Raw genomic sequence first — 26,666 nt, forward strand, 5'->3', positions numbered from 1 at the left:
CTGACCATACATGCCAGGTCACTTTGACAATGCAGCAGTGAGTAGGCATGTAGAACGGTGTAACACGGCTCAGAAGTGGGTTGGTGCAGTGCAGAACATGTGTACGTTACCCACTATCTACATGAACAAGTACATTATGATGTCAATCAATAAACACAAAGGCAGTGTAAGGGCAAGTTCAGGCATCACGTGCAATGTGCAGCAATGGGTTGCATGGCTACAGGCAAACCCCCCCCCCTAATTGAAAATGCAGGGAGTCATTGCATGGCACGAAAGGGTGACCAGAGACCTGTGTATTGGCAGACAGCGTTGACTAGCGTCACTTGCATCATCTGAGTCAACTGACAACACAGCAGATGAGAATGGGACAGTAAGCAGGACACATGAGGAACCCTCAGTAGGACACCCATGTGTCGAGAAGCCACTACACCAGTTGAGCCAGGGGCCTGGAACAGGGGGAGGCCTGTACCCCACACAGGCTGTGCCACCCTAAGCATGTGCGTGATACAGGACTGAGCCAGAGTGGGCATGGAATGGATGATCAATTGCCATTTTATGCATGTCATCCTGGACACGTACTAAAATGATCATCTGGGCAAGGACACATAGGGGCATGCATGGAATGCACATGGAGCATGAATGGGCACTCATGTCCCTTCGCAGCATCTGCCATCTGCACAGTCCGAGTGAGACACCCTGCATCAAGGACAAAGGATGTACACCACTGTATGTGTCTGGCAGGTTGGCAGGGGGAAGTGTGCATGTACACAGGAGCGTTGAGCAGGCCAGTGCAGTACTCCAACATGATACCCACCAGTGCCATGGTGAAATTGGGGAGCAGGGGGGTGGAGGGGCAAGGGAGCATGCCTATGTGGAGTACCCGCATGCAGGCAGAACACACATGCACGTCATTCATGCGATGACATCGTCCGAGTGCTGAGTGGAAAGAGACCCCAGGCTACATGCCAGTGAGCTGGAACATGGACCAGAGGGGCAGCCGGGTGACTACCATGTGAGCAGGGTGCAGGTGTGGTGAGGAGGACAGTCCCCATCTGCTGTACATGTCCAGCATCCTGCACAGCAGGCACACATCAGTGAAGCATTGCATAACTCACACATGAGAACATGAGAACATGAGAACATGAGAACATGAGAACCATGTACACATAGCACGTAGTGGCAGTCAAGCACAACACATCACACAAGCAAACCACACATGGTCTGGACAAACACGCGACAACACTCACTGGACGGGGCATCAAAGTCCAGCATCTCTCCCACTCCTTCGTACAATTCTGCCGGTATGAACTCCGAAACGATCGACTCTTGTGGAGTGAGATCTACCTCCTCAGGTGGTGACCCACCGCCAGTCACCTGAGTCATGGCATAATTGGAGGCACGCTTTGCCTTAGTCCATCGTCGGAGGTCATCCCAAAGCTTTTTGCACTCCTGAGCTGTGCGCACCTCATGTCCGAATGCACTGACATTCTCCGCAACATGCTTCCAGTGGGACATACGCTGGGCAGCCGTAGTGTGACAATTCGGGCCCACTAGCATATTACGGTTGTGTTCCGACAGGTAGTCCACAGGGAAGTCCAGTTCCTGTGTGCAGAAAGGCTTCTTCCTCGACGTGCCGGAGGCCGGAGCCGTGTCTGGGGTCCCAGCCTCTACTGCAGGTGCAACCTTCCTCCTCTTGGACAGTGGTCCGGACCCTAACTGGCAAATGCCGCCCTGATCAGTATGGGCAGTGGTGCTGGTGGATTGAACCAAGGGAGTGGCAGGTGGAACAAGGATGGAAGCCCTGACTTGTGTCGGTGGCTGCTGGGTGCCCCTGACTTGACCCTGCGCAGCAACATCTGCTGTGCTAAGGTCACTGACCGGGGATGTCCTGGATGGTAGACTCACAGCCGGTGTGCTGTCGGCTGCATCTACCCATGTACTTGCCAATACCTGTCTGCTCGAGGCAGCAGATGACAATACTGCCGCAGGGACATGTGCCTCAGTCAGGGCAGCCCTGCGTGCACTTCGCATGTGCCTCCTGAACTCCTGGAAATCATTCTGGGACTCTTCAGGTGCCAACGCAGCATGCGCCGGCAGACCCTGAGCCTGGGTGGTGGTGTCCACAGCTGCACCTGCAGCTACCACTACCCTTGGGCCCTGGCAGTCGATGAAACGGACTGCTGGGTCACATGGGGACCAGTGCCAGATGCAAAAGCTGCATCTCCTGGAACCACAGGGGGTGGTGGCATGACTGCACCAATACATGGCACAACATTGTGCCGAACTGGTGCACCCCTGCCTCTTCCCCCTCTCCGGCCACCCTGGACACCCTGGAGTCCCCCTACTCTGTGGTCATCCCAGCCACGTCCCTGACCACGCCCGCCACGTGCAGTACGCCCAGATGAGGCACCCCTCACCTTTCGTGGCTTCCCAACCATGGCACAGATGGAGTAGTGCCGGCACAGATGTAGTAGTGCCAATGGGAGGTGTACACGACAATTGTCCTGGGCAATTAGGGTGAAGGGAGTGGGATACAAGATGTTAACAGCACCCCTGTGCACCTGCAAGGGTGTATGTGACCCTGGTGATAAAGTGACGGGTTACGCAACGCTCAGGCACCCCAAAACTGCAGTAAAATCGTGCACAGAATCCCCAGTAGCCCACGTGTGTGGAATTAGCCTTCCGCAGTACGCGGTGGCACCCAGGGACACGAAAAACACATACGCATGGGACACACAGGCTACTATGACCTTGAAAATGGGTATGCGATACACTGGGGCACCCGCAGTGGGAAAAATAGCATGCGCGACTCACCGTCTGACTAGCGTGATAATGAAAAACACGCATAGCCAATACCCCTGCCAAAAGAAGAGATATGTCCTTGATCCACTGTGAAGTTGTGATGGCGCGTGAATCAACCAGAAGTAGCAACACACGTCGGTCTTCACGAAAGGCACGTACAGCGAACTGCTGGCCCCGCTCACCTTTAACCTGTGCTGAGGGAAACGCCCGTGTGCATCACGTCACTTACACACTTAGGCCCTTTCCTTAAATTACACGTATTAATATGCGGACGTGCTGTTTTTTCATGTGCTGAATCACTATGCACCCGTGATGAGGGGAACGCCCGTGCGTGTTACATCACAGACGCGCTCACACGCTAAGGGCCTTTCCTCGAATTACACGCTGACGTGCTGTTTTTTCACGTGCCAAATCACTCCGTATCAAGCTGGCCAAGCGACAACACACGGAAGACCACGCTCCTACCCAGAAGGCTGAATTACTGCCCCCCAGATCCCCGAGCAGCCTCCCACAAGCCATCTGCTGCTGCCTGCCTGCCTGCTGGCCACGTGCCCTGCTATTTGGTGCCTGCACGTCAGCCATCTGCGGGGGTCCAGTTGCTGTGACCACCCCTGCTTGAACAGAAGACTCCCGACTGAAGTTCCATCACTCCACAGCCTAGCACCAGGACCCAGGTGCCCACCCACACCTGCCTCAGGGGTTGCCATGTTGGGGCAAACACCATCGGAGACCGCTAGCAACCCCCAGCCAGAGAGGCAGAGGGCTACCAGCTTCAGTGCCGCAGAAGTTGGTATCCTGGTGGAGCAAGTCCTGGAGCATTATGATGCCCTCTTCGTAAGACCATGCACCAACAATGATGGACGGAAGAGGATCTGGAAGGACATCGTGGCTGCCATCAATGTGGAGGGGGTGGCAGCCCGCCACATACGACACGTCCGGAAGCGCTAGGAGGACTTCAAGTCCAGGACCCTCAAGAAGGCCCTGCGCCTCTTGGCGGCAGCGGATGCAAAGGTGTGCCGGGTCTGCCTTACCAACGACCAGATGAGGGTCCTGGAACGTATACACCCAGCGCTTCACCTCCAGGTCCTTAGGAGGCAGACCCATCCGGAGTCGAGCGGTAAGTGTCCATGTGTACTGATTGGACGCAGTGCATGTTGAAGTGTGCCAGGTGTGTGCATCTTGGACATATGTCTTAAAAGGCCCATGTATGGATGTGTATGTGCAGGGACATGAGCCTGCCACATGTGAGTCCAGTCATGTGTGAGGCACATCAATGGTGTATGTGTTCAAATGCATGATGCACGAATGCATGTGCGATGCACACATGTTAGCATTTCTGTGTATGTACTATGGCATGGTTGGGGTGTGACACATGGATGCTGGTTCCACCTTCATGTACGTGCACGGCATACATGTGCGTGTGTGTGTTTGACATGTGCGCAAATGTGATAAGCTATGGATGCATGTGACACAGACATGTTGGAACACCATTGGGAGATGTGACATAGTTGCCGATGAATTCACTGTGACAGGTGGTGGATATGTACAGATGCATGTCTGTCTGTTGGCGCGTGTGCATTTGTCCGGCACTCCCCATGTTGCTTGGGACGTCATGCCAACCTTCGGATGCTCATGCTGTTGTGTGCGTATAGATGCTGCTGCCTGCTGCACTATTCCTGTCAAATTCTGCATGTGTGTGGGTTCAAATGATATGAGTGTTGGGGAGTGTGATGGCATCTGTGAAGTTTAACACTGCCACTCATGTGCAACTTTGACATGTGTATAAGACCATTGTACAGTGCCCTGATGCCTGTGTTCTGTCTCTCCCTGTCTGCAGCGTCGACTGATGAAGCTATGGAGCACAGCGACAGGGATCCCACCGCCAGCCGGAGACGCAAGGGCCAGCTCCCCTCCCATGTTGTCATCTCTTAAGGGAGTGAGGAGTCTGGTGCCGCGTCCCTGGAAACCTAACACTAATGAACTATGTACAATGGCGGCGGGCAAGTCCAACGGCTCACTCCACAGAGACGTCACTCAGCCTGTTCTGACCTCTTACGACCTTGAACCCTTCCCTGGAGTCTACTCGACTGGAGACTGGGCCTGAAACACAGGATTGGTAGAGTTTAACTCCCTATTGTCTCTATGTGTTTGTACCCCTTCTTCCCCAGGGTCCAACCCTTCCCTTTGATCCACAGCTCACCTTGTTTTCTTGGAAAGTGTGCTCTCCGTCCTGCTTTCAGTGCAGGGGCGCGTTGATTGATGCAGGCTCATTGCTGCCTAGTTATTTCACTGGCAAGAGTCCGACAGGTAAGTATAAAGAGTCTTTTGAAAAGTTCTCTAACTTCGTTCCTATCCTTCCTTAGATGATGGCCGGCGTCCGGGGATGGCGATGTGCTGCTGAGATGAGTAGCGTTGAAGGTGAGTGAGAGCGCGATGCACGATGCGACCCTTTCATATTTGTATTGAACTGAGTTATTTTTCTGTGTCTTTTAGGTGCCGTGACATTTTCAGCGTGGATGCCGGTTATGAAGAAGAAATGCGGTGAGTAAGCACGGTATGCGGCGCCTCTAGATGTTTCCACGCTAACCTGGAGTGTCTTTTCCCTCTTGCATATGGATGAGAAGTTCCGGAGACAGAGTTCTCCCAGAGCGGCTGGGATTCAGGTAAGCGTTTGAAGCTCGTACAGTCTTTAAAAATAAGCGCAGATTTGCTGAATGCTTACTAATGCCTTTTTTCTGTTCTTTTCCCTTTTCCTTAGGAAGCAGCGTGCCGGGATGGGAATGACACCGCCGAAGATGCCCGCAGAACAGAAGGAGCGATGAATGATGGGCAGAAGTGCCTCAAGGTAAGGCTGTTCCTAATGGTGTTCTTGTTCTTGCAGGAGCTGAACGCAGAAGAAAGATGCAGGCCTACTGGAGACCGATCCGAACACGGTGAGTGTCACGCTACAGGTGCAGAAAACACAAAGCATGTTTCTCAGCCTGGGTGTGGCTTAAATAGTCTCTGGGTATCCCAGGTGTCTCTGGGCTGAACCACACCCAAAAGACTAGACTGCACATGCAGTTCTGGGAACCGAAATATGTGGGGGCATCCATCTTGTCCCCATCAATGTACTACAAATCCAATCCCCAATGCTATCCTATGGGAGTGAGTGAGTCCGGTGCCACAAGCGCCAAGTCTGACTCCAAGTGTGTCTTTGGAGGGATGGAGAGGCCCTTGAGGGCCATGTAGGTGATCGTGGCCTGGCTCCAGTCTGACATCTTGGAGGGCTGGGGACATGAGGGGCAGGAATCATTACAGCACTCCCCCCCAAGGCCCCTCTCAATGTGGCTCTTCTGTCTGGTCCTGGTTTGTTTGGATGGTTTTGATAAAATCGTCTAAGCAAGCGAGGTGCATGGATGTACTCACAAGGCTCCCATGTCCTGTCTTGTGGACCATACCCCTTCCAGTCTACTAAGTACTATAATTTGGATCTGACGTACTTTGAATCCAGGATGTCCTTGACTCCAAATTCTGGCTCCCCGGCGACTACTACTGGCTGCGGTGGCGTTGCTACCCGGGTCCCAGGTTGAACAGGTTTAAGGAGAGACACGTGGAACACAGGATGAATCTGCATGCTTGACGGCAAAGCTAGTCTGACCGCCACAGGATTTATCACGGAGATGGCGGTGAATGGACCCAGGTATTTTGGATGGAAAGTACGGGTTCCTTTAATGGACACGTGTTTAGACGCCAGCCAGACTTTGTCTCGCACTTGGTAGTTGGGGGCCTTTGCTCGGTGTTGATCAGCAAACTTCTTTTGGCGATTCTTAGCTTGAAGTAGGTGTTCATCTGCCCCTTTAAAGGTTTGAGAAATGGTTGTGTGCAAGGTTTTGACTGCTGGCATTTCCAGGGTTGTAAGAACGTCCAATTCAGAAGTACGTGGGTGCCTGCCATACATGGTCTAAAAGGGTGTCTGCCCAGTGCTGGTGTGTAGGGAATTATTATAAGCATATTCAGCTATCCATAATAGGTTGAACCTGCTTCCTTCAGCTTGGTGTAACATGGAACGCAGATACTGCTCGAGAGTCTGATTTGTCCTCTCAGTTTGACCATCCGTTTGGGGATGGTGACTGATGGATAGCCGGATGTCGATCTGGGCCATAGAGCAGCATTTTCCCCAGAAGTTAGATACGAATTGAGTACCTCGGTCTGAGACTAAAACTGAAGGAAACCCATGGAGCCGTACGATGCCTTCAAGAAATACCTTTGCCAGAGTGGAAGCATTTGTGAGCCCCTTAAGAGGAATTAAATGTGCCATTTTTGAAAATAGGTCCACGACCACAAGAAAAGTGTTAAACCCTTGACTGGGTGGTAAATCAGTAATAAAATCGAGGGACAACGTGTGCCAGGGTGCTGGTGGGATTTCCAATGGTTGTAATAGCCCAGCCGGTTTCTGCTCGGATGACTTGTTTTGAGCAAGATAGGATGAATTGGATAATGTCTTTACGGCACGTGGACCACCAATAATTTCGTTTTACCTTGGCTAGGGTTTTAGCGATTCCGGGGTGGCCCTGGATCAAGGAATCATGATAACCGGACATGACTTGTTCTCGTAGTTCTTGCTTTGGTAAGAATAAATGATTCCTGAAGTAGGGCAACTGATCTTTTATCATGTAATGTTCTCCTTGTGCACTCCACACTTGTAATTGCTCCGGACTCATCAGGTTTTGGATTTCTTCATGTAATTCTTTCTGAGTTATGGTTGCTGTGATTCCTAGGAGCTTGTCACTCGGGATGATTGCTATTGGGTCAGGGCTCTGATACCCTTGCTCTTCCACCCCCATACGGGAAAGGGCATCTGCCTTCCCGTTTTTCACCACTGGTTGAAAAGTAATCACATAGTCATATTCAGCAAAAAAAAGAGCCCAACGTAGTTGTTGTGAGGATTGGGCCTTTGCCGTTTTTAGGTACTGGAGGTTCTGGTGGTCATTTATTACGGTGATTGAGTATCTGGCGCCTAAGAGGTAGTACCGCCATGCTTTAAAGACTGACTTAATAGCCAAGAGTTCTTTGTCTGTGATAGCGTGATTGAGTTCAGGGGGTATGAATTTACGCGACCAGAAGGCAACAGGGTGTAACTGGCCCGTTTCGGGGTCCTTTCGTGAGAGGACGGCTCCCATAGCCATGCTTGAGGCGTCCATTTCCACCAGGTATGGGAGATCTGGGCGAGGGTGGCGTAAGATTGGGGAAGATGTGAATCTTGCTTTGAGTTCCTGGAAAGCTTCCTCGGCTTCTGTTGTCCACTGGAACTTTTTGTTGCTTTTCCTTAGCAATGACGTGATGGGATGCATGATTTGTGAAAATCCTGGGATGAACCGGTGGTAGAAGTTTGCAAAACCCAGCATACTTTGAACCCCCTTGAATGAATTTGGGGATGGCCAGTTCAGGATAGCATCTACCTTGTGTACATCCATTCGGATTCCTTTCGGGCTGAGAATAAAGCCCAGGAATTCCACCTCAGAGACGTGGAATGAACACTTTTCGAGCTTGGCGTAGAGCTGGTGTTGACAGAGTTTCTCCAATACGGATCGGACGTGTTTAACGTGGTCCTGCTTTGATGCAGAATATACTAGAATATCATCAATGTACACTAGAGCACAGACATCAATCAATTCCCGTAGGACATCGTTCATGAAGTATTGAAATGCTGCAGGTGCATTGCAAGGGCCAAAGGGCATTACTTGATATTCGTACAAGCTGTATTTGGTGCGAAAAGTGGTTTTCCATTCGTCTCCCTGTTTTACGCGAACAAGGTGATATGCCCCCCTCAGGTCTAGTTTTGTGTAGATTTGGGCATCTTTGACTTGATCAAGCAATTCAGGGATCAGTGGCAGGGGGTAGCATTTTTTTACGGTAATCTGGTTCAGTGCGTGATAATCGATGCAAGTTCTCAAGTCCCCCTCCTTTTTCGGTACGAAGAATAGAGGACTGGCTGCTGGAGACTTCGAGGGACGGATGAACCCGTTGGCCAGGTATTGGTCAAGATAGGCCTTCAGGTGCTGGTTTTCTGGTTCCGTGAGTGCGTAAATTCGCCACAAGGGATTTGGGCGCCGGGTATCAGGTCGATTTGGCAATCGTATGGTCTATGCAGTCGCAGGGTATTAGCCTGTTCTTTCTGAAAGACATCTTGAAAGTCCTGGTATTCACTTGGTAGGGTGCCGATTGCCACAGTCGCAAGCGTGGAGGTTCTGGTGTCTATTGGTTGTTTCTCTTGGCAATAACATGTGTGGGCGCAAGTCTCGGGAAAGGCCAATTCTTTTGCCCGCCAATCGATTTGAGGATTGTGAGCTACCAACCATGGCATTCCCAAAATAAACCGGAACTGTGGTGCCTTAATGAAGTCGAAAACGATAGATTCTTGGTGTCCAACCTGGCACAAAAGGGTTAAAGCTGCAGTGCATTGGGATACTGGACCAGAAGCTATTTCCGTGCCGTCCACAGTGGTAACAGTGTCGGTGGTTGATTTAGGGCGTAACGGAAGCCCCATCTTTGCCGCAAGATCCTGGTCGATGTAATTCCCAACGGCTGCACTGTCAATGTACGCTCTTACTGCGTGCATCCGAGATGGTTGTTGGTGATTGATCAATACCGCAAAAAGGGAGGTCTGTAGTTCACTTTCTTCGTTCGACAAGTGGACCCCTACACTTGCCGGGCTGGGGAGTTTTCCGATTCCTTGATGGTATCTTCCTTGTCCGTGACCCCTACAGTCCTCCTTAGTGGCTTCACAGGGCACTCTTTAAGGAAATGACCTGACCTTCCACAGTACAGACATAACTGCTGCTGTCTCCTTTTATCCCTTTCAGCTTTAGTCAAGGGGGATCTGACCCCCCCGATTTGCATTGGTTCTCGTGAACCTTCCGTTGTGCAGGCAATATTGTCCTTTGAACGCACATACATAGGGCGAGGGTCTGGTCTGGTTCGATCTGCTCTTCGGTCCTGCAACCTATGATCCAGTTGAACAACAAGGCCAATGAATTCTGAGCAGTCTTTCGGGGGGTTCACTACTTGTGGGAGAACATCCTTGAGCTCCGCCCGCAACCCCCGATGAAATAACGTGGTTCTCTTCTCCACTGGCCATTCTGCTTCAACTAAGAGGCTATTGAACGTGGCTATGTATGTTAACAGGTCTTGATTTCCTTGGCGTAGGGACAGAAGTTCGTTGTCTAATGCCTGCCCATGAGTACGATGGGTGAACAGCTTTTCCATCTCCTGCTGAAAGCCCCTGAAGTCATGCAGGAAAGGATCGTCTTGGGCCACAAAGGGTACAGACCAGTTCGCGGCGCTACCACTCAGGTAGGATAGCACAAAAGCGACCCGTTGATTGGTCATTCGGAAAGGCCCCTGGTCTACAAAGGCAGTGCAGGTGGCACTGGTTCAGGAATGTTGCAATCCTCTTGGGATACCCCGTAAATCGTTCGGGCGGGGCCAAGGGAACTGCCCCAGGAAGGGTTATCTGAACGGGATTGGCTGATGGTGCTGGCATCGAGGGCATGCTTCCCAGCAATGGTGCATCATGCCCTGCTTGTGACTGGAGAAGTTGCCGGCTTAAATCATCAGTGCGTTCTTTGGCTACTATCAGCTCTCTCCTCAGGGTGTTGGTCTCCTGCCTGGCTGCATGTACTTCGGAACGTAGCTGCCCCAACATGTGGGCTAACTGGTCGGTTTCTGACGTTTCCATGATGCCCAGGTGGATTTTGATGTGAGGCTTTGTGTTCTGTAATGCTCACCTGGTATCCACGGGGACATCACTCAGCCTGTTCTGACCTCTTATGACCTCGAACCCTTCCCTGGAGTCTACTCGACTGGAGACTGGGCCTGAAACACAGGATTGGTAGATTTTAACTCCCTATTGTCTCTGTGTGCTTGAACCCCTTCTTCCCTGGGGTCCAACCCTTCCCTTTGATCCACAGCTCACCTTGTTTTCTTGGAAAGTGTGCTCTCCGTCCTGCTTTCAGTGCAGGGGCGCGTTGATTGATGCAGGCTCGTTGCTGCCTAATTACTTCACTGGCAAGAGTCCGACAGGTAAGTATAATGAGTCTTTTGAACAGTTCTCTAACTTCGTTCCTTTCCTTCCTTAGATGATGGCCGGCGTCAGGGGATGGCGACTTGCTGCTGAGATGAGTAGCGCTGAAGGTGAGTGAGAGCGCGATGCGCGATGCGACCCTTTCGTATTTGTATTGAACTGAGTTCTTTTTCTGTGTCTTTTAGGTGCCGCGACGTTTTCAGTGTGGATGCCGGTTATGAAGAAGAAATGCGGTGAGTAAGTGCGGTATGCGGCGCCTCTAGATGTTTCCACGCTAACCTGGAGTGCCTTTTCCTTTTTGCAGATGGACGAGAAGTTCCGTAGACAGAGTTCCCCCAGTGCGGCTGGGATTCAGGTAAGCGTTTGAAGCTCGTACAGTCTTTAAAAATAAGCGCAGATTTGCTGAATGCTTACTAATGCCTTTTTTCTGTTCTTTCCCCTTTTCCTTAGGAAGCGGCGTGCCGGGATGGGAATGACACCGCCAAAGATGCCTACAGAACAGAAGGAGCGATGAATGATGGGCAGAAGCGCGCAAGGTTAGGCTGTTCCTAATGGTGTTCTTGTTCTTGCAGGAGCTGAGCGCAGAAGAAAGATCCAGGCCTTCTGGAGACCCATCCAAACACGGTGAGTGTCACGCTGCAGGTGCAGAAAACACAAAGCATGTTTCTCAGCCCGGGCGTGGCTTAAATAGTCTCTGGGTATCCCAGGTGTCTCTGGGCTGAACTACACCCAAAAGACTAGACTGCAAATGCAGTTCTGGGAACCGAAATATGTGGGGGGATCCATCTTGTCCCCATCAATGTACTACAAGTCCAATCCCCAATGTTATCCTATGGGAGTGAGTGAGTCTGGTGCCACAAGCACCAAATCTGACTCCAAGTGGGTCTTTGGAGGGATGGAGAAGCCCTTGAGGGCCATGCAGGTGATCGTGGCCTGGCTCCAGCTTGACATCTTGGAGGGCTGGGGACATGAGGGGCAGGAATCATGACACCTGCACATGGAGTTCTCCACCCCGACCATAGTGAGCCGTGCCTCCTCCGCCCGCCGCCGCTCCGCATCTATCCGCTGGCCCAGCCGCTGCCACACGGAAGACACTCCCAATCCAAGGTCCTCCTGCCCTCCGGCCGATGCCTGCCCCTGTGATGTTGATGGCCCGAGCCATGATGCCTCCCACGCTGAGCCTGCTGCTGCCTCCGACGCAACTGCCTCTGCCACCACAACAGCATCCGGGATGCTGGAATCCACCGCCGCTGCCATGCACGCTCCCTGCCCGATGATGCTGGTACATCCTCCATCTGCTGGCGTCCAGTTGGTGGGGTGGCCACCCCTGCTGGACCTCCGACTCCGACTGTGGCAGGGATGGGATATCCACTAGGCTGGCTGCGTTGGTTGGGGCAGATCCACAGGGGGCCCTGGTGGCATCTGGGCCGGAAGACAGAACAGAGAACGACTGGCGTATAGTGTGCACAGAGGAGGAGAGGGCCGCGATACTGGCCCTCACATGGATGAAACCTCCGACCATGGTGCTTCCCAACTGGGCCACGTTGGCACACAGCTCTTCGTGATGACATGTGTGGTCCCCCCGGAAGCACGCACGTCATCACGAATGTCACGTGTGCGCAACGCAACACCAATCAGGACGGACTCAATCCAGTCACGGGTCCCATCATCCACATGTAGAGGAGTGCCAGATGACGTGCACCTCCCCCCTACCTGCGGACGGGCCTGGGATGGGGCATCCCTGCTGGTGCAAGGTGATGCAGTCACAGTGTCAGGGACAGAGACATGCACAGGCACCTCTGCGGCGACCTGTGCTGCCTCCTGCCCCTGGACTGCACCACTTGCACCAGTGGTACCACCCCCACCAGGCCCCATGTGCAGTTCTGTAGCGGCCTCCTCCTCCTCCGTACACACCAGCAACCTGGATGGCTCTGCACCGTCTTCTGCCATTGCAAGCCCCTGTGGGGGCTCATCTGCCCCTTCTGCTGCAGCCGTAGTGGCAGATGCGCCACAAGTCCCCTCGCTCCCGGATGATGGTATTTCCTTGGAGGGTGACTGGGCCTTGTGTCGCCGGACAGTGTGAAGAGGGCATCATAATGCCCCAGAACTTGCTCCACCAGGATACCAACTTCCTTTTCACTGAAGCTGGTAGCCCTCTACCTCTGTGCTGGGGGGTTGCCACTGGTCCCGGAAGGTGTTGTGTCAGACATGGCAACCCCCGAGGCAGGTGTGGGTGGGCAACTGGGTCCTGGGGCTGGGCTGTGGAGTGATGGAACTTCAGTCGGGACGGGAGTCTTCTGTTAGAGCAGGGGTGGTCCCTGCAACTGGACCCCTGCAGATGGCAGATGTGCAGACACCAAATGTCAGGGCACGGTGGCAGCAGGCAGGCAGGCAGCAGCAGATGGCTCGTGGGAGGCTGCTCGGGGCTCTGGGGGGCAGTAATTCGACCTTCTGGGCAGGAGCGTGGTCTTCCGTGTGTTGTCGCTTGGCCAGCTTGATACAGAGTGATTTGGCACGTGAAAAAACAGCACGTCGGCGTGTAATTCGAGGATGTGATGTAACACGCGCGGGCGTTTCCCTCGCTACGGGTTGAAGGTCCCACATGGGTTTCCATTGCTCTGTACGTGCTCTTCGTGGAATGCGGTACGTGTATTCTGGGGGTGTGTGTGGACTTTTACATGCGTTTCCGCTAGCGTGGAAGGGGTACGTGTATTCCAAGGGTTGCGCGTGGACTTTTACACGTTTTTTCGCTAGCGCGAGCGGGGTATGTGTATTCCGAGGGGTGAGTGTGGACTTTTACATGCGTTTTCGATAACGCGAGCGGGGTATGCGTATTCCGAGGGGTGCGCGTGGACTTTTACACGCGTTTCGCTAGCGCAAGCGGGGTACATGTGTTCCGAGGGGTGCGTGGGGAGTTTTCAACGTGTTTTCGTGGTTAGGGGGCTGTATACTGGTCCACTGGCCTTTGTGCTATGTAGGGATTTGTGTAATTTTTTGGCGCACGGGGCAGGGTTGGGGGCATTACTGGCGCTGCTGCAGGGTTGCTGCGCCGCTCTGCGCCACGGCTGGTTATGGATGTTGAAATCCATGAATATGTTGTGCGCTGAAATGGGTTTTGGCGCATGTGGCTGGCACAGAATGCCGCACACGCACTCTGTGCGCCAGCCGCATGCGCATTTGTGCGCCAAATTCTATGAATTACCCCCATAATGGGCTTCATTACGAGTTTGGAGGTAGCCATGCTGTTTTTACTGGCATGGCTACCCCCAAACTCGGGTCCAGGTCTCAAAAAATGGCAATTACCGGGCCATTCTGAACTTTGCGGGCCCGGTAATTCCCATTCGTGGGACCTGGACCCGGTACGTCCCCATTCCCATTTGAGCCCCCTTAGGGTTCAATGGGAATGGGGAGGATGGCAACAACGGTCCCGTTAATAATAGGACCGTTGCTACCATCCTGTTCTGCTCGCGGGTGCCGCTCTGCACGCCTGTTCTGACCAGGCATACAGAGTAGCCCTGCGAGCAGAACTCGGAATGTTGCGGCGAGGTAACAACGGCGCCGGTAGCACTAGCAGCACCGTTGTTGCCTTACCGCAACACTCATAATGAGGCCCAATGACATTTATCATGTTTGCTTTACCCTCGATGCACAATAAAAAAATGCCATGCCACAGTAAGAGTATATGGTCAGACTGGCACCATCAATGTGGCCCATTCTATCCACATAATAAAATGTATCAAGTTTGCTGCACTCTTGATGCTCAGTACAAAATGGCATTCAAGAATTAGAAAGTATTTGAAGAATGGCAGCACCAATGTAAGTCAGTCTAGTCATGTAACAACACTTATCATGTTTGTGTTACTGTCAGGATTCCCACGCTGGCCCGTGCTGCATCTGTTCAATCTAGACAAGGTTTTGTCCCTACGACAGTTCACAGCTGGAAACTGCCTTGGAGATTACAGGACAGAGTGCATAGGCAAAAAACTACATTTCCCAGCAGGATGTGCACAAACGCCTGTTCGAAGGCGTCCCAGGTCCCTATGATTGAGAGGCAGACCCTGGGCACATAAGGCTTGTGTTATTCATGGATCATCGCTTCCCAACTGATCTACGTGTCGGAAGAAAGAGCTGCTGCTGATTCAGTTTTCTACTCGGCTGGCCCTGCTTTCTAGCTACGAACTTTGGCAACACTTAATGGACTCTTCTTTTTGATTTTCCTTGTTCGATTTGGTGAGCTCTCGGATTGCTTTCCTGTATTACTGAATTTTGCTGCTCTCTGGATTGTCTTGGATTACGTCTTTGGATTTGTGCAGAGTACTTTGCTTTCATTTTTTTGTTTAGCCCAGAACGTCGCTGTGGATTGCCTTGTTTTCTTTTGGGCTACTATCTTCAGACCTGCTGTTTCCGTGACCTCCCATCCCGTGGAGTGATCAGCCGCCCCCGGTTGGTGTGGGATATGCCACTTTCTCACATGAATACTCTACTCCTCTCTCCCTTCACAGCTGCAGGGTATCCGGTGGTGCTTCCTGCTTCCGTCCTTCTTTCGCTGTATAGTATTGTCTGGCTGCCTGATTGCAGTCAAGGGCATCGGTGCATCTGGAATCCTGGTCCGGACAGAAACCTTGACAGTTACACTTGATGCACAGTAAGAAAATGCCATGCCACAGTAAGTAAGTATATGGAGACTGACACCACAAAAGTGGACCAGTCTAGCCAAATAATAATAGTTATCATGCTTGCTTTATCCTGGATGCCACATGGACTTCTTTACTGTGCATCTAGAGAAAAGCAAATCTTGCTACCAACAGCCCCTCCACCCACTGCCTTCGTTGAAAGTTCCTTCTGACTGCCATGTTGGCTGCGGCCAGTAGGGCGCAGGCACCTGCATGTTAGGTTTATATATATTGTCAACTGAAGCACGGAGAACCGCAGTGCATTGGTTGACAGTATATTTAAGCAAACTCTAGCCGCTCAGTGTATGCAGGGCCGGTCTTACACCAGATTGCACCCCAGGCGGAAAGCATCGATGGCGCTCCCCCACCCCCGACTTCTAACAAAAGACAACCAAAAAATGTGTTACAAGTGTTGTAAATAGGGTACTTCATTAAGAACCAGATAGAAATACAAATGCAATAAAAAATGCATACACTAGACACTAGGTGACAGTTTTAGAATGTTACCTGTATCATGTGTTCAAAAAGTAACGTTTCTTGACTTTGCCCTTGCGAATTGAAGCACAGCGTCGGATAGATCCAGGGATTGGCCAATGTCATTTTCGATTGATAATATAGCAAGCAATGTCAGTCTTTCATTGGCCATTGTTGATCGAAGGTATGTTTTAATGAGCTTCAGTTTGGAGAAGCTGTGCTCACCACTTGCAACTGTGACGGGCAGAGTGAGGAGAACTGGTAGTGGTGTAACTGTCCCTCTTGGTAACATGTAGCGTAAATTTTCCAATTCAACATGAAGGTCCTTGCCATTGATGTCAGAAGATTCGCCATGTTTTAGTGTCTGGTGCAGGTTTGTACAATGCTCCAATAGTGTTTTTTGTCCATAGGAAGCTTGCTAAGGTCATACAGAAAGCCCCAGCCTTGTTCATGATCCTTCATTTGTCCAAACCTTTCTTCAATTGAACCATGGGCTGTGTCAACAAGCACATAAAAAAACTCCCTCTTGAACTTTTCCTCTGGGCTTTGAGTCTGTGTTAGATCATCTCTGCCCTCATAATCAAACTGCCTCTTTCTTTGACGAATACGAATCGCCTTGAATGCAGACTCAATTCCTAGGTCAGCTGCCATTTCTTTGGCAGCAATGATGGCATTTTCAAATCCATTGTCTCTGTAGGCTACAAAGAACTGAATGCATCTTTTCATCAAGGAAGTAGCACTCACAATGTCCACTGATTTATGTTGTAATGTCTTGCTCACAATGTTAATCTGAAACACGATATCGTGCCAAACTACAAGAGAAACCAGGAATTTGAAGTCAGTTATCTGGTTAGCCAGACTTTGGGCCTCATGTCTGACTCCAGCATCAGCTTTGCTTAACTGTGCTAATTCCATTAGGGCGTCATAGATGTCAGTCACTTGGAACCTTACTGCTTTCACGCTGTCAATGCGACTCTCCCAACGGGTGTCGCTTAGCGGCTTTACAGTGAGATTTCTAACATTATTTGTGAGGCCTTTCCACCTAATAGTAGATGCAGAATAAAGAGGGCATATTCTTTGTAGTAATCCAAAGAGAGTTACTGAATCCAAAGATGACAAGACACCATTATTTTAACTTTTCAGTGTCTTGATAAATATGGATTCATAAACAAAACAGTACTCAGCCAGGCATCATGAAAGGTTCCCTACCCAGCCAGCAAACAATGCAGTAGTCTATCTGAAACTGAGATTGTGAATTTTTGGCTAATGGCTTAGTAAGTGATGTGCCAATTAAATGGCAGAAACAACTCAAATGAGCACAGGCCGGGCCAGTCTTCTTTACCTTGTGTTATGACACATTCGATATACATGTTCCGACATTACCACAGAGAATGGGTCACACTGACTGTCTGTCCCTGAAATTCAGTAGAGGCAGGAAAGTGAACATCCCCTACCCACTCTCCAAAAACCCATCAGGACTGAATGAACGGAATACTTTGATATGAAGAACCTGGCTTTTCCATCCTGGGCTCCCATCATTTCCAAGTGTCCCAATAGGCTCAGCCTTCTTAGGCTTCTACACAAGAGGAACATGAGCACACTCTTTCTGCTTACCACATTTCAATATGCAGTGTCGGATTGGCCCGTCGGCCGATCGGCCCGTGGCCGATACGAAATCCTTAGAGGCTGGCGAGGGGCCGGGTTTCAAGCCCATGCCTGGGCCGGTTTCGCTCTGGCTCAGGGCTGCCTGCAGTGCTGATCTGCTCTGCATGATCAGGGCCTGCGGGCAGCAAGTCGGCGCGAGACTGACACCATGGCGCTGCTGCTAGGTGATTGTGAAGGAAGTGTTACTTTTTTACAAAACACTGGTAGTGGGTCGGGATGGCCTCAGCCTGGCCTGCTACCAGTGTTTTGTAAAAAAGTAACAGATTCCTGCAACTGCTCGTCCTTGAAGGACCTGGGGCAGCAGCAGGCAGTCTGATGGAGGAGCCTGGAGGCCGCCTGCAGGGCTGGGCTTGGCCAGAGGCAGGATAAGTTGCTTTCAACTTTGCAGGAAGCAAGTAACACATTTGTTGCACGCCACTTTGCAAAGTTGAAAGCAACTAATATTGGCCATGGCCAATGAAAATGCAGCGAGACTCCGTGCCGCCACCACCCCTCACTCCCAGCCCAGGTCAGGATTGGAGCTGTAGCCTGCAGGAAGCTGCGCACAAATGAGGACCTTACCAGTGCCATGGGCGAGGTTGTCTCCACACCACAGCAAGAGTCCCTCGACTTGTCTCCAGCAGTGCAGCAGAGGCCAGCCCAGGAGGGCACACAGGCACTCGAGCACGGGCGACCCCCCGATCCTCCCTGCCCACACAGTCACCACCCCACAGCGTCAGCGGAGATGGAGAGACACCCCTGGCTGAGCTGAGGAGGTAAGAGTCACCGGCCGTAAATGTGGTTATGGGCGGTAAAATAGCTCAGCGGGTTGAGCGCTCACTGCTGCAATCTGAGCGTGATCTGCAGGTCGCAGGTTTGAATCCCGGCAAGGCCAACTCAGCCTTTCATCCTTCCGAGGTCGATAAATGAGTACCAGTTTTGGTTGGTTGATATTGTATGTAAGTATGTAAAGCGCTTTGGATTAAGGCGCTATATAAATAACACATCATTATCATTAATGCCCCCCCACCTGTCTCATTTTGTATCTCTTAGCTCCACACCCTGATAACCAAAGCTCCATTCTTTGTTGCCCTTCCATTTTCTCCCACTGCCTCCCCTTCACCCTTTTTGATCACTACTCTTACAACTCTCTCTCCACCAGTGCCCACCACAGCATCATTAGATCCCAGGAGCAGCAAGCTATGCTGTTGGGGTGAAAGAGGAACATTCCTGCCATGCATGTGGGGCAAAAACATGAGATAGCGACCCGCAGGGCATGCTCCTACTCACTGCTTGCCATGATTGGGCGTTGCTGTGGAGAGTTGTGACTGGCAGCTAGGAGCAAGGAAAGACTACTATGGTTGGCCTCTAAATCTGGTTAATGGACAATTCAGATGAAATCGGATGTTTTTGTTTTTGATGATTTAGGCACATTGAAGTCTATGGAGGGGTCTTGGGTTTGACGTGAGGGTGTACATTGTCCAGGGCTGGTGACACCCACCCAAAGAGAGGGAATGGAGGTATGCACCACAGGGCATCGCAACTCTGCGTGATAAGTAGAGCGACAGACTGTGGCATGTTTTCCACACTGCACTCTGCATGATTGTGGAGACGGGCACTTCCTTTTTTTTATGCTCAGACTCGAGCCCCATGTATCTGCAGTGCTGGATGGCAGTAGCTGCCGGTCTACGAGGTGGCTCATAAACTTCGCAGACCCCTCCAATTGATGATGGCCTGCAATGGAAAAACATCTAGCGTGGTCTACATCATACACACGAGGGAATGCTTGGGATAATTAGCAGTGGACTGGGGGTGGGGCCATTTACATCTCAAAGCAAATGTTCCATGTTGCTTTGGCACACCTTTGCTTGCTCAAGCTGACTGTTTAGTAGTTTATTAAAAAAATACTCTTATCACAAATTTCGCCATACTTGGAAAGCACCTGTGTGTGAACTCATTTCCAGAAAATGTTTTGGGTCATTGGCTGTCAGGCTGTCCCATAAAAGGGCAAGCTGACAGGACCACTGCGGTCACATACATTCATGTTTGTTGTTTGACGGGGTGGATTTGCACCACGCAGGCACAAAGGGGGCCAGTGTGTTGCTGTTGGGTGGAGGGAGGGGGCTACCTACGCTCTAGTCTGAGTGTAACATTAGGAGACACTCCTGGATTCTCCTTACTGGGGGTTGTTGTGTTCGAAGCCTAAGGTGCCCTTCATTGTTATTTTTTGCAACACCCTGGCAGCTCTGCCTTCTTTGGTGTTCGTTCGCTCGCCAGGGTGGACGGTCAGTAGGTTTCTGTGTGTGTCATCCATAAAAAGTGTGATTTATTACAAAGGCTCCTGAGTCCTCTCCCTTTCTCCTCCCTGTTGCTTCCACAGACAAGCTCCAGTTTCCTGATTTTTACATCCACTTAACACTAACACGAGACGCAGAGAGGAGTTGCTGAATGCATCATTGAGGGCACACATGTGTCCAACAGATGAGCTCTTCATGTATGTGGTTTGTGAACTATAAATAGTAAACACACTCCAGTATAATTGGGCCCAAGCAAGAAACATACCTTTTGAAAAAGAGCTCACATTTTTGCAAAAAACAGGCATTTTACATAATATTTTAAATTAGTGAATGTAATGATAACTGACAGCATACAGTATACATCATACGGACTACATGAGGGCCTGCTGCAGTGTTACGGATTGCTGCCCAACTGCCACTGCTAAAATGTGCCGATTTTTCAGAAATCATGCCATGGTAGCTATTAACTAACCAAAAAAAAGGTTCCATCCCAGTCAGTGTGGGGGATGGGAATGGAAGTAGCACATCGTACTATTTAGAATAATGCACAGTCAGATTTGTAATGCAGTATCACCGCAAACCATATTCCCCGCAGTAGCCTATGAGGGGAATACCTGATGCTTGGTAATCAAGCAGTCAGTAACAAGAAAGCACTGCCTCTTTAGCTGTAGTCCCGTGAAGCCAGGATGCCTGAGTTCATACTCCAGCTTACATGTCAGTGTGATTGAACCTATACAAAACACTTTGCTTCCATTGCCCCATTACTGAAAGAATAAAAACAAAAAGGTGCAACGGATGCACCTTCTTTAAATGCTGCCTGCCTCTTGGAAATGTGGAAATCCTTGCGCCTAAAAGCTTGTGCTCAGTGTAGAAATATTTGACCATGCACATCAAGTGGCCATTGACTAGTCTTCATTGTGCCACAATGAATGCTGTGTTGTAATGTGTCTATCTTTCCTATCTGCATAGCATGCTGTTCAGGATGTTTGTTTGCATGTATGAGGTAACGAGTGCTCAGAGTATGGAATGTCCTGTGAGGGTGCTGCTTTCCCTATTTTGCCAACCTCTGATCTGAAGCCCGAAAAGTAGATGCACGCAGTCTTGAAATGCGGCCAAATTTGCACAGACTTGCAGATGAACTTAACTGGTCTGCTGTTAAATCTCAGTTACCAGTTTAATGGTATCCACTACATAACAATTGCTCAGTTTACTATTGCTGATTTGATAGCTCAGTGGGTTGAGCGCTTGCTTCTGCGATGTGTGTGTGTGATCTGCAGGTTGCAGGTTCGAATCCCAGCAAGGCCATCTCAGACTTTCATCATTCTGAGGTTGATAAATGAGTACCAACACAGGTTGGGGGATATTGTATGCATATTTGTTCTATAAAAAAGAGCTTAAGAGTAGATGCTATACAATAACATATTATCATTTGGCCTTGGACGTCTGCTTGCATTGATGATGGTTTGAGGGCCACTTTTCTTGATGCAAGGGGTGGGCCACTTTTTGAGGTGACCTTGAAGGCTGGGCCACTTTTTTGAGGCGAGGGATGGCCACTTTTTTTTGGGTGTCCGGGCCTATTTCTTGTTCCAGTCCGACCCTGTCAATATGTAATGCATGGATTTGTTGTGTTGCACTTCTTAAGTAATTTCTATACAACTGAGTATTCTTAAAAGCCAATCCTAAGCTCAAATTTCTAATAATTAGACATGAGACCATATTTGCTTACCTGAGTTACAGACTGGTCTCAAATGCCAGCTTCACCACAAAGTGTGTGATCCTGGACACATGATTTTATCTCACTGTGGCTTATCTGCCAAAATTCGAAGAGCCTAGAAGTTATTCAATCCATACTATAGCATACATGCCAGCAACACATTGACTTACCCTATTGATCGGCAGAGAAGCAGAAGCACTCGGCACCCGCGGGCTGCACAGACCGGTCACAGTGGCCCAATGGCAAAGTTAGCAGGCTCTGGCTCACTGGGTCTGGCTGCGGCTGGGCCTTCTGATTCGTTCACGATTCCACGCAATTTCTGACTGACAAAGACTAGTCTCGGGACAGCAGGTCAAAGAAGGGCAGGCTGCCCATGCCCAGCAGCTCTCCTCCAAGCTGAGTGAATAAACCCTACTCAGCAGGGGTCAAGTCCTAAAAATTAAAGTGAGGGGACTCATCAACAAATACAATGGGATGTGACGTTGCCAGAAATTAGCATACCAAGGTGAAATAAGCACACTACACCAGCTGCACACATATCCGGTGCACCCACGCACCGTGCAACACTCTCTTTCTCTACTGACTTGAACTATGGTTCCCGAGGGCATTCATCCTACCAGCGCTTTGAGATCATACCAATGATACATAAGGCGCTATACAAATGCCAAGTAATATAACATAACATACTATTTCATTAAATTGGCTTTGCATAACCACCCAAATTGCACAGGACGAATGGCATTTGCCTTTTCATAAAATCAACACACACAAAACCAATAGAGGATATTTTCTTTTAATAGTGTTTTTGAAAACGTTAAAAGGTGTGCATGTTTTAAACTCTAAGAACCAATACAAATGTTTTCCCGGGATCTTGCAGCACTGAAATGGGACATTTCACCTTTAGCTGTTTGTTATTTTTCATCAGGCTTCTTATACTTTTATGTCCCAACTAATAAGGCAGGTACTGCAGGGTTTGACGGGATTTGAGGGCGGGTGGGAGCAGAAATTAAATATTGGTCTTGAGAGGCCAACCATCTCCAGATTGTTGCAAGCAATGTGCTAGAGGAGCATAGGGAGGTCTAGAGTACCTCCTCCTCCCCTGGAAGTTCACCCCTCTGCCTTTCTTCCTTGGAAGGCCCCACTCCCAGACGACTGCGCCTTGCAATCAGGGACTGACCCAGCATCTGTGGGAGAGGGAGGAGCAAAGACTTAGAATGACGAGGTCTAATGCAAAGTGGCTCTAAGCTGGATCATTTCTCCTTTGTTCACCTCATGTTTCCTCTCAATGACTGCACCATGTCAGTGGAACGGGGGTGCTCTTCAGCCATGCAGACTAGCTTCATGCGTCCTTGGGAGGATAGCTCAGCGGCAACGTGCTCGCCTTGGAAGCAAGACGACACGGAGCAACAGAGGTTCGATCCCCCGGTCTGTGCTTAGAAACCTCTGGGTATTAAGCACGTTATAAATAACCTATCAATTCAATTCAATTCCTGTGCATGGATTCTAGCTTCTAATTGTGCTGCCCAGGCGTGCAAACTCACTGCAAGTCACAAGATTTGATTGTGAAAAAGTACACCTGCAAAAGGTAACATGTACTCACAATGCATTTAAGTGGCGGGGCAAGAATGGAGAAGAAATTACATAATTTACATTCACTAACAACTTTTAACATATTCATCTGCCCCTTAGTCCAGATCATTCATCATACCGGGCCCACTTGAGCACCTCTGGGGTCCGTCATGCAACCACTCAACATCTAACTCCATCTAGTTCCACGCTTCACCCGTTCTAAAGATTGCCATCACAGCTCATGCTTACCAAAGACTTATCACATGTGAGAAATTACTACTTTGACAACCATATTCCCTCTCACTCGTCTCAGTTGCTTTTCCTCTGTTTTTGATCATTCTGCTTTTCTTTCCTATCACCTCCTCCCCAAACCTCCCCTTCCATTCCACAGACTAAGGGCTGGCCACGGCCTGGGAGGATCACAATAAGCCGACCTTTCATGCCAAGGCCAGACACCGTAAGACCACGACGGTGATGAGGGGCGCAGTATAAATACTGGATAAGAAAGCCTAGCATATGGTCGGGACTAGCACAACTATATGCATGGTACTACGTTATTCTCAGGCTCCAAGTCCAAAAGCCTCCAGAATCATCAGCTCATTCCTGCTGCACATCGTCCACTGGAATATGACCGTTAACCAGCTGAGGCGGGATCCTTCCAAACTGGAAATGATTGACCCTGCTCTAAAATGCCACCTTTATCTATGATATGTTATTTATAACGTGCTTAATACCCAGAGGTTTCTAAGCGCAGACCCGGGAATCGAACCTGTGGTGCTCCTTGAAGGCTTGCTTTCAAAGTGAGCACAGTGCCGCTGAGCTATCCTCCCGAGACTATGGTCCAGATGCCTGAACCCTGGCCACCAGACCTGGATCCAGCCCCTGTAGCAAGAGAGGATGTTTGGGATGTAGGGGCACTTTTGACAGTAAGTTCTCAATAAGGTTCCAAATAACTGCTGTTTAAAAAAAGTGGTGCAATGTTGATGGTTTTATCGAAGGTCCTTAAGTCGTGTATTTAATTATCCAGTCAAACCGCAACGCAGGGGTGGACTTGGAACCAATAGAGGCTCTGGAAATAATGTTCAAGGTGGCCCCATATTGCACATTTTGAGCAAGACCAACCTTTTTCCCATGAGAAAATGTGGAAATAAGATGGGTTACCACATAAAAGAGGCCCATCGGGACATCTCTAGAGGTCCCTATCGGCCAGTCTACCCATGCCTCAAGGAATTGGTGTGGCTCTGGCCCTACTGCTGTCACCAATGGATTATACAAGTTGAGTTTATCTAGCAACTCCTAAACATGATATGGCTACAGAATGCCCAATCGGGAGCAGCTAGGGTTATTTGGCCAGATATGCACCTGCAGTTGGAGTCAGGAACTCCATCCCCGGGAGTTATTCACACGAGAATCTTATTCCAAGTTCTCTGTGTCATTCGTAAATTAAACGATACACAAATCTGGCCCATCCTTGCAGATTTTTGGGCCACTGCCCAGCGAGACACTTTCGATCGGGAAACAGGGCTTCACTTAACCTTAGAAATCCGTGCGCATAAACTGGTGACGTTTGATCTTTGTATGTCAGGGGGCGTATCACTGCTGGGACAGCCTATCCCTAGAGGAAAGGAACGTCATTGACCGCATGCTTTTTTGGAGAAAACTCAAACGTTAATTTATGCACATTCTATTTAGCCAGGGCCCGAATGTTAATTTTGGTGCCCCCACTGCCCAGCGCCAAGATGCCCGTATTAAAAGACTGTTGGCGCTTTACAGGTTCATGTGTAAACAACATAGGCTGGATACGGAGCAGTGATTCTTGTCCCAACCCCTTTAGCCAGTCACCGACACCCTGGGGTCAGCCTGGCAGTAGGTGTACAGCGTTGTTGTTTCGTTTCCCATTCAGGCCCTGTACTGCGAACTCTGAAATTGTTATGTAACCAGAATCGGCCAAAAAACAGAAGCACTCTGGGAGAGCAGAGACCCCCCACCACAATGCCCCCAGTGCAGGGCCGTCTGCTCACTGGAAAACCTGAGGCCCAACCGGCAGCTGCGCAGCATAGTGGAGCTGGTGAAGCAGATGCAGGCGGAGAGAGCCCTGGAGAAGCACAAGTGTGAGAAACACGAAGAGACAGCCCTGGAGTACAAAGTATGGAAGAACGCATTAGTGAGTGCACAAACTCACCGCGCCAACTTCCCTGCCAGTGCCGACAGAGCCCAGAGTACAGGGTGAGACGAGATCACATTAGTGAGTGCACAAACCCACTGCGCTAACATCCCTGCCAGTGCCGACAGAGCTCAGAGTACAAGATGAGACAAGATCACATTACCCAGTGCACAAACCAACCGCGCTAACATCCCTGCCCACAGAGCCCAGAGTACAAGGTGAGACGAAATCACTTTAGTGAGTGCACAAACCTACTGCGCTAACATCCCTGCCCACGGAGCCCAGAGTACAAGGTGAGCCGAGATCACATTAGTGATTGCACAAACCCACCACACTAACATCCCTGCCCACAGAGCCCAGAGCACAAGGGGAGACGAGATCACATTAGTGAGCGCACAAACCCACCACACTAACATCCCTGCCCACAGAGCCCAGAGCACAAGGGGAGACGAGATCACATTAGTGAGCGCATAGTGCAGTGGGTTTAACATCCCTGCCCACAAAGCCAGAGTATAAAGTGAGACAAAATCACTTTAGTGAGTGCACAAACCCACTGCGCTAACATTTATGCCCACAGAGCCCAGACATTAATGCAGCAAAAAAAAAGTATTATATTGCGACGCCCGCCCCAACTCCCCAAGCCCCCGACGCAGTATTTACCTGATACTGGATGCAGCAGGTGCATCCACACACTCGCTCGCTCCTGTTTTTTCTGCGGGGCCGCAGGGGCTGGCCTGGCAACAATAACACCAGGCAGCCAGAGCCCCAGCCCCAAGCTATCAGTGCGCAGACCGCAGACGCGCACATAGCCTGAGGGGCCCGGGCACACGCTGCACGTGCGCCCATGGGCCTGGCTGGCGGCCTGGCGCCACCGGGGCCCTGGGGGCAAGTTTAAAGCAACAAACAAATGTTGCTGCGAGTCAATTGCAGTGCACTCTTTGCTGCTGACCTGAGGGCAAAGGCCAGCGCTGCTCTGCTCGCTCGCTTAATAACACATCAAAATTAAATCAGCCAGGACTCAGAGAGAGCACCGCGGCGCGGCGCCCCCTAGAGGCTGACTGGCACAAAGACCGGCCCTGAGTGTATGGAGCTGTCCTGGAAGTGAATGCTCCTGCGCACATAGGCTTCTGTGTCCTGCTTGTCATGTTTGCGGGACACAGCAACCTATTTGTGCATGTACTGATCGGCAACTGTTTGCTTAAATATACTGTCAACCAGGGTCAGACTGGGACAAGAAATAGGCCCGGTCAACCATAAAAAAGTG

General features: G+C 50.4%; 1 long non-coding RNA gene across 1 annotated transcript in view; it reads right to left on the minus strand.

The window, feature by feature from the left end:
- The window catches only part of LOC138489571 (uncharacterized), a 47,160-nt gene extending 20,820 nt beyond the window's left edge, over positions 1-26,340 (minus strand). The window contains exons 1-2 of the long non-coding RNA XR_011274814.1: positions 26,063-26,340; positions 21,840-22,101 (exon numbers count right to left, since the gene is read on the minus strand). This is a non-coding gene — a long non-coding RNA (uncharacterized lncRNA). The remainder of the gene's footprint in view (positions 1-21,839; positions 22,102-26,062) is intronic.
- Between the last annotated feature and the right edge of the window lie 326 nt (positions 26,341-26,666).

The sequence above is a fragment of the Ambystoma mexicanum genome, chromosome 9, assembly GCF_040938575.1.
Source record: "Ambystoma mexicanum isolate Mex_15411 chromosome 9, UKY_AmexF1_1, whole genome shotgun sequence".
NCBI lineage: Eukaryota > Metazoa > Chordata > Amphibia > Caudata > Ambystomatidae > Ambystoma > Ambystoma mexicanum.